This window comes from Myodes glareolus, chromosome 10 (genome assembly GCF_982192425.1).
Source record: "Myodes glareolus chromosome 10, mMyoGla1.1, whole genome shotgun sequence".
Lineage (NCBI taxonomy): Eukaryota > Metazoa > Chordata > Mammalia > Rodentia > Cricetidae > Myodes > Myodes glareolus.
Window position 1 is genome coordinate 8842806 of NC_142035.1, and position 13452 is coordinate 8856257.

General features: G+C 47.1%; 1 protein-coding gene across 6 annotated transcripts in view; it reads left to right on the forward strand.

Annotated features, from left to right (window-relative positions):
• The window catches only part of Znf217 (zinc finger protein 217), a 45518-nt gene that overhangs the window by 13627 nt on the left and 18439 nt on the right, over positions 1-13452 (forward strand). The window contains exon 1 of one of the 6 annotated variants that reach the window (XM_048441180.3): positions 6146-6251. The exons of 2 other annotated variants lie outside the window; for them this stretch is intronic. The gene's annotated coding sequence lies outside the window, so the exon portion shown is untranslated. Of the gene's footprint in view, positions 1-6145; positions 6252-7375; positions 7495-9395; positions 9542-9609; positions 9730-13452 lie in introns of those variants that run through there. 3 more of the 6 variants (XM_085696972.2, XM_085696970.2, XM_085696971.2) reach the window with 3 other exon arrangements.

A 13452-nucleotide genomic window follows, 5' to 3' on the forward strand; every position in this document is an offset into this window, starting at 1 on the left:
GTGATCCAGCTCTTTCACTGCTGACTTAAGCCACTGTCCCGGCACTCCGAAATGCGGCTCTTCCAAGTTTAGAGATTGTTCCCTGCTGCAGTGCTTGCATTCGCTTCTCTTCTACACGAGCTGTGTCCTCCTCTGGGTAGACTCCATGGTTCTACGTACTTCTGTTAAAATAGACGCCTCAGGAAGGCAGGACACTTGTAATTACTACCTCGCTTAGTTGCTTGGGAGAAAGGAATGGACTGTAAATATTTACTAAGTGAATCATCTGCAAGGTTGGCTGGGGCCACAGTATCGGCTTGCATCCTGGTGTCCAGAGAGTGAACTAAGGCGTGTTCTGGTAAAATAGGAGATTTTCATATGGAATAGAAGTGTGATGGTCATTGTGTGACTGGGAGGAAGATGGGGTCAGGAGGGTGAGAATCAGGTGACACAGACCAGAGGAACAAGGATGATGGGACTAAGGAGGAAGGGATCCTGAGAGGGATGTGACCTAGGAGGACATGCAAGCACCTTTGAGGGGCAAGGTAAAAGAAGTTTTGGGGCGGGGACGTCGGTACCTGCATTGGTTGCTCTTAAAGTTGCTGTGGCTGAAGGTGGCCTCCAGCCCTCAGTGCTGACGTTATAGGTATGGGCTATAGGCTACCATGGGCTACCAGGCCCACCTGTGTCTTTCTGCATAGCTCAGGCCAGTTTCAGATTTGCAAACCTCTGTCTTAGCTTCCCAGGCCCTGAGATTACAGGCCTCCATCGCAACACCAGGTCCTGGGACATTGATCAGGTCTCAAGGAGGAAAGGCTGTTTTAACTCTTCGGCCCTCTGTTCTCCAAGTGTTGGGATAGCAGGCACGTGACACCATTTTGGTCTGTGATATTTATTTACTGTTTTTTTTTTTGAAAAAAAATTACATTTCTTTAGTGTGTGTATATGTATACATATGGGTGTGTGTGTGTTTATATACTAGCACACATGAGTGGCGTGGCGTGCAAATGGAAGTCAGAGGACAACCTTTGAGAGCCAATTCTTTTCTTTTCTTCCACCATGTGGGCCTGGGGAACCTTACCTAACTCAGGTTGTTCAGTCTGGTTTGGCAGCAAGTGTTTGTATCTGTTGAGCCATCTCCCAGGCTCAACAGATTTTTTTTTTGAGACAAGTGAGACTTAGCCTGTACACCATGCTGCTTTTAAATTTGTGCTGAGGTCTGCCTCCCAAGCTCCCAAGTTGACAGGGATGATGACATCACAGACGCCCTTCCTGGCTGAGTATGTACATTTATTGCCTTCTGCTCCATGGGGAGAGCCCTGGGTAGGACATCGATTTTTTTTTTTTTTAAATGACTGTTCCTACCACTTTCAAACACTTTGCCATCTCTTGAAGAGCAGAGACATGGGCATGACAGGAGTCATGACTACATCTTGGTGAGCACATGTAGTATTGATGGTCCCGAGTGGGAGGAGAGAGGAGATACTCCCGAACGCCACAGGGCTGAGCATCCGGGAAACGGTGTCAAATATGTGTTAGGCAGGACGTGATGATGTGCCCTTGGGAGTCAATCAGGAGGATCAGAGCCCAGTCTAGTCCTCGTCTTAGAAGTTCCAGGCATGCCAGAGGCTAGATAGTGAGACTCTCACTGTTAGAAGTTTAGGCTCTGGTGCTGCCTAAGCAAAGATTTGTTATATTTGTTATTCCAAGAAAGTTATGTTATTACCCTAATAAATAAATTCCACAGCTGTGAAAAGATTAATAAGTAATAAAAATATATACTAAAACTTTTTTTGACAGGGTCTTCCTCTATTCTGTAGCTCTGGTTGTCCATGCTGTCTCTTGATGTTGGTGCTGGGAACCAAATGTAGGTCCTGTAGGTTAGCAGCAGGGTTCTTTTTTCTTTTCTTCTTCTTCTTCTTCTTCTTCTTCTTCTTCTTCTTCTTCTTCTTCTTCTTCTTCTTCTTTCTTCTTCTTCTCCTCCTCCTCCTCCTCCTCCTCCTCCTCCTCCTTCTTTATTTTGATTTTGGTTTTTTGAGACAAGATTTCTCTGTATAACCCTGACTCCTGGAACTCGCTCTGTGCACCAGGCTGGCCTGGAACTCAGATCCGCCTGCCTCGTCAGGTTCTTAGCCACCAAGCCATCTCTATAGTTTTGCAGTCTTTGTTGCAGATTTTGCTTTTATTCTCAGAGATACTGGGGATTTGAGGCAGGGCTGTGATGGTCCCAGTCTTGAATATTGAACCAATTGGGGATGAAACCACTGGAGATGTGTTTTTGAGCTGTTGGAATGGGGCAGATGACCTGGACAGGAAAGGGGCACCAGGGGCATGTGGAGACCAGTATAGACGGTTGAGGGGACTCAGGAAGGGTGGGAGCCACAGACTTAGAGGGTTAACAGCTCTGAGGGATGCTGTAGAGTGCTGAATGAGAAAGGAGAATTAGCCTTTGCTATCTTACTGCAGCCCGACTCAACCCCCCAGGCTTTGCCATGGTCTTGTTAATGCATATGTGTGTGTGTGTGTGTGTGTGTGTGTGTATACTTTTTTTTTTAAGACAGGGTTTCTCTGTGCAGCTCTGGGTGTCCTGGGAATTGCTCTGTAGACCAGGCTGGCTTGAATTCAGAGACCCACCTGCTTCTGCCTCCAAAGTGCTGGGATTAAAGGTGTGAGCTACCACCACCCAGCCATACCTTTTGTTCTTCTGTTTTTCAAATTCTTTTTAAACCGATGGTCCTTCCGATTCCACCTCAAACGCCAGGATTATAGACCTGAGCCTCTACATCCTCTGTATCCCATGCCAGGGACCAGACCCAGGGCTTTGTATAGGCTAGGCAAGCGCTTTCCTAGCTCGGCTACAGCCCCAGTACTTATTTATTTATTTATTTTTAAGTGTGTGTGTGTGTGTGTGTGTGTGTGTGTGTGTGTGTGTGAGAGAGAGAGAGAGAGAGAGAGAGAGAGAGAGAGAGAGAGAGAGAGAGAGAGAGAGAGAAGGGAGGCAGTGCCTCTTGCTGGGTATTTCTTATTCTCCTGACTTATCCCTCCCAGGTTCTCAGCTCATGGAGCTAGACTCCCACACCTGGCCATAATGACCATGGGTTGATTTCCTTCCGGGAAGGGAGTCTCTTCAGTTCCCTTCTCTCTGTCTCAGGAGATGAGCCCAGGACAAGGACTCATTGTTTTCCTCTCACTCTGCCTCCTTTGCTCCCAGCCAGCTTTGGACCCAGAAGCCTGGGCTGCAAGGGTTTGTTCAGTGGGTCTCATTAAGACTCCAGAGTCCTAGAGAGATTATGTATTATTTCTGCAGGAAATCTGGATAATTGCATTGCCATTATATTTCTTGTCATGCTCATCTTCCTTTACATCATAATTTTTCTTTTTGCAGTTCTGGTATGTAATCTAGGGCCTCTCGCATGCTAGGGAAGTGCTCTACTGTTGAGCTCCATCCCCAGCCCTGTTTTGTTTGAGGCAGGGTCTACTTCTACCTCAGCCTCCTAAGTATTTAGTATTTTGGGCATCCAGCATCATGACTAATTGGTTTTGTTAATTTTTTGAGACAGCATCTCTTGGAGCCCAGGCTAGCCTAGAACCTATTTTGTAACCCAGGTCAACTCTGACCCTCCTGCCTCTACCTCATGAATGCTGAGTCCGGCCTCATGCTGCCCCACCTTTCTTTATCAGAGAGCCTCACTCAGACCTGGGCGGCCACAGACTTACAGAGGTTCACCTACCTCTACCTTTACTTAGTTTTGATCATTTTGAGATAGGGTTTCAGGTTGCCCAGGATGTTCTTGAACTTGTGATCCTCCTGCCTCAGCCTTCTGAGAGGCTAGAGTCACTGCCCTGGGCCACCAGGCCACGTTCACCACTCACTTTTCTAGGTAAGGAATCGGAACCTTAACAGATGAAATAATCGTCCAAGGCTGTGTGACTCTTTAGGGCTGGGACCTGAGGATTTGAGCCACAGTGAAGGGGAAGGTGTGCCTGTCCAGGCCACCCTCTCAGATCCTTCGGAGAAGGAAAAGTAGTTGGGTTGGGACTTGATGGTGGCAGAGGCAGGGCAGGCGGAGGAAAGCCCCAGTCTGAGAAAACTGCTGGTTGGTAGGTGTAGAATTGGAAGTGAGAACCCTGCCAAGACCTGACTATAAGAGTTAGGTTAGACCCAAAGGCTAGCCAGGCTGCCCAGGGAGGCGCCCAGGGCCATAGGAGACCCTGAGTAGGGTGGTGACAGGCTCGGCCATCCTCAGTGAAGGTTGTCCTGTGTTATGGAGGAAGCTTGGAGGCCCAGCTAGATAGAGCTGAGAAACAGAAACATGGACACTGTGTTTGACTGGAGGAGGAACTGAGTACCCCATACCACACTGGGGTTAGAGACACACATAACTGACAGAAGTGAGATTTAAAATATTTTTGAGGTGCTTGGGAATTGAACCTGCGTTCCTCTGCATGTTTGGTGAGTTCTCCTTTACTCAGCCTTATCCCCAGCGCCAGCGTTGAAAATTTAGGAGACAAGTAGGATTGGCTGGTAAATGCCTATAGTGATATTTATTTATTTTTTGGTTTTTCGAGACAAGGTTTCTCAGTAGCTATGGAGCCTGTCCTGGAACTCACTCTGTAGACCAGGCTGGCCTCTAACTCACAGAGATCCACCTGCCTCTGCCTCCCAAGTGCTGGCATTAAAGACATGTGCCACGAGACCATCTGGCATGTTTTAATAAATAAAGCTTGCTTGAAAATCAGAGGTAAAACTAAGCCACTAGAGGCTAGGGAATGGTGACACACACATTTAATCCCAGGATTTGGGAGACAGAAGCAGTTGAATCTCTTTAAGTTCAAGGCCAGCCTGGGCTAAACAAGATCACTGCAGAAACACCCAGGTGGTGGTGGCTCACACCTTTAATCCCAGTGCTAGAGAGTCACAGGCCTTTAATCCTAGCACTAGAGGAGAATATAAAATGGGAGGGGACAGAGGCTCAGGGCTCAGTCTGTAGTTGCTGCCCAGCCTTGGTAGAGGTAAGACTTCGCTAGTCACTTGGCTGTTTTGCATTTCTGATCTTCAGCTTGAACCCTAATATCTGTCTCTGAGTTTTTATGATTCATGCTACAAGTGTGTGTGTCTATACAATTTAATTTAGCTGTTTGTGGGGAAGAAAAGTTTGATCCTAATGCAAGGAGGCAACAGGTTGAACAGTAGCTAGAATATTCCTGTAGCTTTAAAATATTAAAGAATATTAGCATAATATTATTACACATTAATATTAATAATACATAATATGTGTAATAATAATAATAAATAAATGTTCTTTGAAACATTTCTCTACTCTAAGTAGAGAGTAAGGTCTCTCTACTTAGCTCTGGCTGTCTCAGAACTCACTATGTAGACCAGACTGTCCTTAGACTCACAGAGATCTGCCACCTCTCTGCCTCTGCTTCCAGAGTACCAGGATTAAAGGGCAGGCATCACCATGCCCTGGTGTTATTATTTTGAGACAAGGACTTATGATATAGCCCAGGCTGGACTCAAACTCACTGTTTGGCTGAGAATGACTTTGAAAATTTGATCTTTCTGCCCAGTTCTGGATTTCAGCCATGGTGACCACTCCTAAAAATGCCATGCTGAAGATGCAGGCTTCTTGCATGTGGGCAAGCACTCCACAGTGAACCATATTCCCAGTCCTGGTTTTTTCTGAGACAGGCGCTCATGTATTCAGGCTAGCCTTGAATGCCTTGATCAGCCTGCTTCCATTTGAGTGTGTGACTAGAAAATGGCTCTCTTGATTGAGATGGTGGCCATGATTGGATTTCAATGGTATTTATTTTTCTGTCTCTCTTCCCTTGGTCCCATTGGGAAAACCTGTTGACTGGAAGAAGTTTTGAGAAGGGCTTCTCTCAAAAAGAATAAATGTATATGTATAAATATGTATAAATCTTTAGGGCAGTTTCCACTAATATTTGGAGAGAAGGCAGCCTTGGGGAACAGCAATATTAAAGGAAGAAGCAATTGTACCTCTAAAGGGGTTAACAAAGTTGCTGAAGGGACAGATGTCCTTAGAATCAAATGGTGTTCTTAACCCAATCAAGGTTGATTTAGTCAATCAAGTCGGATTATATCTCAACCTCTATTTAAATTGAGCTTTACTCTTAGCCCCTCCCTTCTTGGTTTGCTTGTAAAAACCAGCAATCCACCTCTCCTGTATTGTTCCGGGCCAGGTGGACTGGCAGGCTCCTAGGATTTCCAGGTCTCCGCACACCACCACCTTCCATCCTGAAAGGTAACTTCTGCTGTCTACTTTTTCCTCACCTTACCGAGTGTTTTCAAAACGGGTGACTTCCATGGGGTTGAAATTTAGGAAGGGAAAAGTGGAGTGCCCTCCCTCCCTCGGCTTTGTTATCTCCCCTTGATTCAGTGCTTTCAGTCTTGGGAAGAGGGCTGCCCTGACTCCCTCTCAAATGTCCTTTGTAATTTGTAAATGCAGGTTTGACTAACTTTTTCTGTTTCCTGCTGCCTGCAGTTTTTCTGGTTTTCCTGTCCTGTACACTGAGTTCTTTTGAGCTTGTGTGCCGCTTCTGCTGCAGCCCCATGGATTTCGTTTCCAAATTGTTTCTCTGTAATCTGTTCCACAGTGAAATAAATACTTAGGAAAGATTATATTCCATCTGCACTTCTAATTAGGACTTAGTCTCAAAAAGATGATTCCTGTAGATAATATATACAACAAAGCAGACTTGCTCGTGTTTTTGTAAGATTTTCGAATACAAACGGGATCAGGATAGAAAATAAGATGTTAGTTTAATGAACAGGCTTGCTAGCAGTAATATGAAATCATATATAATAGTTTTTTCTTTTTTAAATAAGCACACATTGGGAAATGTGTCTTGGGTGGGGGCTGTTTGGGGACTATGAAAAGGACGAGGCATGGCTGAGGTTTGTCGGGTTCAGGAGGTGGTGGGATGGAGCCTGAGTTTGGGTACACGTGCAGATTCCAGCAGTAGGAACCGAGAAACCGGTCCCACCCTCGGTGGCTGCGTCCTCCAGCACCTGATTCCTTTAGAGGTAGCACAGTCTGGGAAGTGAGTGATGGCGAAGCTGGGTTCCGCGTGGGCGGGGCCACGGCCGTGGAGACCAACGTTCGATTTTTCAGTTTCCACTTCGCCCAGGAGTGGGGAGTTCTTAGCTGCTTATTACGAAACCAAACATCCCTCGGGTTCTCCTGTGACTTTCCGACTTTTAATTGTGTCTAACGACCCACGCTTCCCAAATCAACGCGAGGCACGAGCCTCAGCATTCTAAGGCAGGAATTCCGATCCCTCCACGTCCCTTGGAAAACACGATGTGTGTTTGCAAGCCCAGCCGTCACTGGCAGAATTTTGCAACGATTTCCCAGTTTTGTTGGCACATTTCCAGGAGGGAAGGTTCTTTGTAATTCTTTACTCAGACATCAGGATCACATACAAATCTCTTAGCAGATAGACAAGGGAAGACAATTCTCTTTCAATTTTAAAAGCTACAACATAGTAAGTTTTTTTATTGTCCCTTTTATTTGTGGTGGGGGAGGGAGGGGAGGAGAAACAGTAACAGCCCATCTGATGCCAAAATGGCTTAGAGTGGTGGCTTTGTGAGGGCATGGAGGAAAAACACCCCCCCCCTTCTCCCTTTGCTCTGGAAATAACTCAGTAGCTACAAGCCCGGGTCTCATTGTTCTTAGCCATACGATTATTTGTCAAAATATTTGACTGTTTCCCTATTGCAGCTGAGAAGTTTGGACTTCCCTTTATGCTCCATCTCCACACTGGGATTTCTGACTATCAGCACTGTTGTGTTTACAGGATTCTAGGCTTCAGAGTGCAAAGGTTATCCATTAACACGGAGACTGAGGCTACACAGGTTTAACTTCAGCCTCCATCCACTTTACTTGGTCGTAGTTTTCTTTGTTTTGTGTCAAAACTGCCCCCCCATCGCTTTTTGGGACAAAGTTAAATGAAGTCTCCTGCTTATGAGTGTTTGAGCTGTTAGTGTAGAACGTGAGTATTTATTAGGCTTTAACCAATACTTTAAAAGAAGATATTAATCTGTGGTGAGGAAAGGAACCCTAGTACTAAAAACGATCGATATCTTCTGTACTTGAATGAGAATCAGGGCTGGCTTAAGGATCTCCTTCCAGCGCTGCTAATTAATTGTGAGTAAGTAATTGATTCACTTCCTTTGAAAAAAAGACTAACGAGACCATATGTGGGTTGGTAGTTATGTAAAGCGACAGCAAAAACATTCTACAAGGCAGATTCTTGCCCCTTGATAAGCTGGCTTCTTGAATTCTTACTATTTATTAACGACTGCGTTGCTTACCAGTTCCGGTTGTTTTTTTTTTAACCCCTCCTCCCTCACTTCTTTTGATTTAGAAAATGGTTATGAGTGCTTTATTGTTTTCCCACTTTTTGAAACGGGGGGAGCACCTTGAAAAAGAAACAAACAAGTTGGCCTTTCTGTATGAAGCAATAGATCTTTTATATATTTGAATTCATTTGCATTTTGCAGCAGAAAAATTATTGGATGTGATTTTGGCCGCCATAGTTCCTCCCTGAGGCTTACTTAAAACAGGGGGTATCTGTTCCAAGTCTTTGGAGTCATAACCTTTTCCTGTCTTGTCTTTCATCTTTTCTATAAGTCAGGAACAAAACAGTAGGGGAACGTTTTTAGTGAGTTGGGAATAAAGGGTGTGTGTGTGTGTTTGTTTTAACCCCACTTTTAAGCCTAGTTTCACTCAAGTGAGTTTCTATGCAAACTCAGATTTGTGATGCTAAGTCCAAATTCGGACATGAAATTATAATAGAAAAGCAAAATCAGGGTTTTAAGGAAAAAAAGACAGTTTTATGAAGATAGTACTTTGGAGAAATTTAATCTTCTTATCTCACATTGAATCTCTGAAAAGTGTTTTCCTGAACACCGCTATTCTGTAAGCTCCCCAAAGCCAGTGACAATTTTTTTTTTTGTTCCTGATTCTGGGCGACCCGGGAGTGGGGCAACCGGCTCCTCCCCTCCCGGGCGCACCTTGCGGGGCGGAGGCGGGGGTGGGGGTGGGGGGGGGAAGAGCAGCGAGAGAGGATGGGCTGTGCGCCTGCGCGCAGTGCTCGCAGCGCCGCCCCCCCTTCCAGAATACCTGTCACTGGAACCGCCCGGGCGCGAGCGCGCCACGTTAGGCCGGATGGCGGGAGGTGGAGCGGGACGCGCGTGCGCGGGAGCCCATGGGGCGGGAGCGGAGTGCGCGCGCCGCTCAGCGGGGCTCGCGCCTCGGGGGGCCCGTGGGGGCGTGGCCGGCCTCGGTGGGAGGGTCAGGGGCGCGCTTGCGCACACGCGCGGGCTCGAGGGGGCGTGTCAGGCGCGCCTGGGGGCGGGGCGTCGGGCGGTGCGGCCGGGGGGGGAGGGCGCAACAGCTGCTGCGAGCACTTTCTGCCCCAACAGTCCCCCCGCCGGACGCCGGCCGCCCGCGCAGGGACCCCGCGCCTGCACTGTCCCCGCGCGGACGAGTAGGGGGCGCCCGCGCCGCTCCCTCGCCCCGCGCCGGAGGTGAGCCCGGCCCCCCGGAGCCGCTGTGTGGGTGGGGGTCCCGGCGCCTGCGGCCGTGGGAGGCGGGCATGGCGCGGCCCCGTCCGGGGCCCCGCTTCGTCGGGGCCCCGCGGCGGACGCACAAAGGCCTCGCCGCCCTTGCCGCTCGTTCAGCCCGCGGCCCGGGTGGTGCAGCCGGACGGCCGCAGGTAAAGGGGCGCCGGGGCCGCGTCCCGACGGCCGGGGCCGCGCGTGGGGCTGGGAGGGACGGCCAAGACAATGGCCCGCCCGGCGCGGCGTGGCCGTCGGGGGTCCGCGCCCCCGCCCGAACTGCGTCCCGCAAGTGAGGGAAGAAGGTGTTCGGTTTCACGCCCAAACTTAAAACGCCCCGCAAACTCCCGTGGGAAGTTGGTGCGGGGCTGCGGGAGGCGGAACCGCACACTGGAGGGCGCGGCCCCGAGCGCCTCAGTTTAGCCCCGACGCGAGCGGGCGGGCGCACGGTGAAGGGCGCCCCCGCCGCGGACCCTCGAAGCTCGGGAAGAGCATTCTTGGGCGCGGAGAGTGGGGGTGGGGGCACCAGACGGGGGTTTTTCCCAAAAGGTTTGCTTCCTGAAGTGAGCCGAAGCCCTGGGGGCCCATCTGGGACCCCCCGGTGGGGTCCGGTCCGCATTCGAGCTGTAGAAACTTTTTTAACTTTTTATTGTTTGAGTCCGGGGTGAGGTGGTGGTGTAGGAATAGGGTGGTCGTTCCCAGACGGAAGGCTTCTGTCCTTGAGCCTTAGTTTTTCTTTCTGAGAAACAGGAATATTTGAGCACGCGTTGATTAAGGGTAGCCAGCCTGGGGTCCCTGGTTTTGGGGCACCATGTGTACCACTGGTTCCTGTGGCCAGTTGGTTTCCTGGTTTGGGGATGGGTTGGAGCCATTAAGCTGTATGTTTTAAGAGGCCTAGGTCTGATTTAGTTCAGGTTGATTCAATTATGTCTTCATCGCTTTTGAGTTGGTTGAATAACTTGACATGAGATTAAGGCCAACAAAAGAAGAGGCCGGGTAGCCACAGCTGCTGGCCAGGCCTGGAGGCTAGGTAGGGGCCTCAGGGGGCCTTTCACCTCCCTTTGTAAGTGAAGGACGTGCTGAGCGTTCTTCTTGACTACCTTCCCCCTAGTGGTTCGACTGCCTTGATTGGTATCAAATCAGATTTCGGACGCCTAATTTTTACTTCGAGGATGAGTAACAGGTCTAGCCCCCCTTCCCCCAAGCAGTTTTCTGTAGTGACAAGTGCAGAGAACTAACCTAATTGCTGTCTGAAAAAATTAAACCGCCGCACCACTAGTTTGTGCTTACTTAAAGTACCGAGAACTTTTAAGGTGTGTCCTTAATGGTAGATGCCTTTTTTTTCTTCCCGAGAAATCCTGTTTATTTTAGATACTGTTTTTCAAACTTTTGCAGTCTAGTGGCACATTTTTTCCTTTTTGGTTATTTTGATTTTCATTTTGAATCATGATCTTTAATTTATTGGGAGTTACCCCCAAGGCTCCCCTGCCCATCCTGCCACTTTCCCAGTTATGTAAGTATAAAAATCCAAGAGGCAGTGACCTCTAAAGATTCTACCCTCATGCATACAGGAGGAGAAAATAGAGGGAAGACTATGGGGAAAGGGCCTAGTTCTTTAGTTCAGCTCCTTTTGATCTTTTCCCCTCTCAACACCGGCTCCCACTCTGCAGTCTGAGCCCGTCTTTTTCACTGTAATATTTGGTGAGATTGAAGTTTAATAATTGTCTCTCTCCGCATTATTCCCTTTCACTTCTTACTTAAAAAAAAGGAACTAAGATGCCACTTAGAAAATTTCCCCCTTTATGCTATTTTAATAATAGCTCTCTTTTCCTCCAGGTGGTGGGGAGGACCAGGGGCAGAGAAAGTTCAGACTCTGGCTTTTGGGGGGGGGGGAGTGTTTGCAATCGTTTTTGTAATCCTCCATTTTTGGCAGAGAAACTTGGGTTTCTAGGAGCCCCTAAACCTTTTCCAGTGGGCTTTTTTTTTTTAAGAGGAAATCTGAAAATAAAACTTAATCATCAAGTCTCTTATAAACTGATGAAATAATTAAGGAATTCAAAGGCATAGGACGGCTCAGTCTATATCCTCCTGGCAGATAAGTGCTAATCACCTTCTCTCCCTTACCATCACTGCAGTCGAAATGGTGTTTGCCACAGCAGGGCTGCACCCTCAGTCTGGGAGCCCTCTTAATTCTGAGCTGCCTGATTAGAGCCTCGGGGGTCCAGAAGATGAGCTCTTTTCCACTTTATTAAATGACATTCTTTTTTCTCCAGTTGTTCTAAACATGATACTGTTCATAAGAACTTGGGAGTAGTTTTAATGACCCTTGACTGCCTTAAAAACAGTACTTCATAAAAGATCTGTTCTGACTGCTGTGGAAACAAATGACTTAAAATACTGTATAGGAAGCTGTGTTTCCAATCAGAAAACAATTTGAAACTGTCCTATCTCATGCCGTGTGACTTCCATTGTGGACTTTTGAGGTCACTGGCTATGATTTCTTTTAAATGACTGGTTCCTGATTTCCCATTTCAGTTTAATCCCGTGGCAGTATGTGTAATTAATAAATTGGGAAGTTGAAGCTGAGTTATCAAGAAGTGGGTTTCCCAGCTATTGAATTACAAGGAACACATGAGGCAGTTAGGTAAACTGTCTGCTCTTCTACCATCAAAATGTGCCATTTTAAGTCGCAACCTCTAGCGTATGGAATAGTTTTTATTCACTAGGGTGATTAAAAAATAAAAATTTGGAAGATGTGTATACAACAGCTACCAAAATTGAATTAAAGGATTTCAGTCCTATTAAATATTCTGAACCAGAAAGGGCTTAGCTACAGGCATGTAAATAAAAGTTGTGACAATGGAGGCGCTCAGTTCACACACCTCAGCTCCAGGTTTTTCAGGGGAGCGGTGTTAATAGTTTAAATCCATGTGAAAGAAAGTGCAATAGCACAAAGACTTGGAAATGTCTTTCACTCTGCTGTGGGGGAGTCTGGAATATCACAGCCTCGTTGTGAGGTCACTGTAAAAGTGCTAAGAAGTGGTCTTTCGGTGAGGTGATCTGGATTAAGGTTCTTGGCCAACCAGTAATATAGCCAGACAAATTTACAAGGGTGTGTGGGCCAAAGGGTTTTGAATTCAGACCACGAGGACAGATAGAAATCTTGCCTTTAAGGAAGTGTGTGTGCGGGCGGGAGGGGAGGGAGTGGGGACACACATCGCCTGCCATTTTCTCTTAAAAAAATCTTCATCTTCCTATGAGTGAATTCAGTTCTTGGACCTATCTACCTTCCAGATAAGGGGGGGTGCTGTTAGCCAGAGCCACCATAGAGCACCCTTTATGTTGCGCTCCATGGAAAGCTTGACTGCAACATTCTGAAGAGCCATTGCTTCCTGCCCAGGCTAGCAGCATTATTGAGTTACTGGAAATTTGGGGCCAGTTTGGTAATTTTATGATAAAATTGAGAAATACAATTACTAAACCTGAAAAGACAGCTGAGTGGAGGTGAGCAAGAGGAAGAGTTGACCCTTGGCTTTTGTTCTTTACGAATGGATTTTAGATTTTTTTCTTTTTCGTGGTTTTTCTTTTTTTTTTTTTGGCCTACATTATTCCCAAGTCAAGCTGGCTTTTTAATGGGTGATGGTCGTCCTTCAAGTTTAAGGTAATACTGAATGGCCCCGTGGCCTTTTACTTCACTTTCTTTTGTCTCTTAGAGGAGGATAATTTAAATGTTTAGTAACTTGACATTTGTTTGACACTCTGCATAAGTGAATATTTAAAAGGACCAAATTTAGTTTGGCAGTTTCTATTTCCTAGTAGTAGCTGCTGTGTAAAACTAGTCAGCAGTGATTGGTTTTATGCATTGAAAGGAGTTTTTGTTT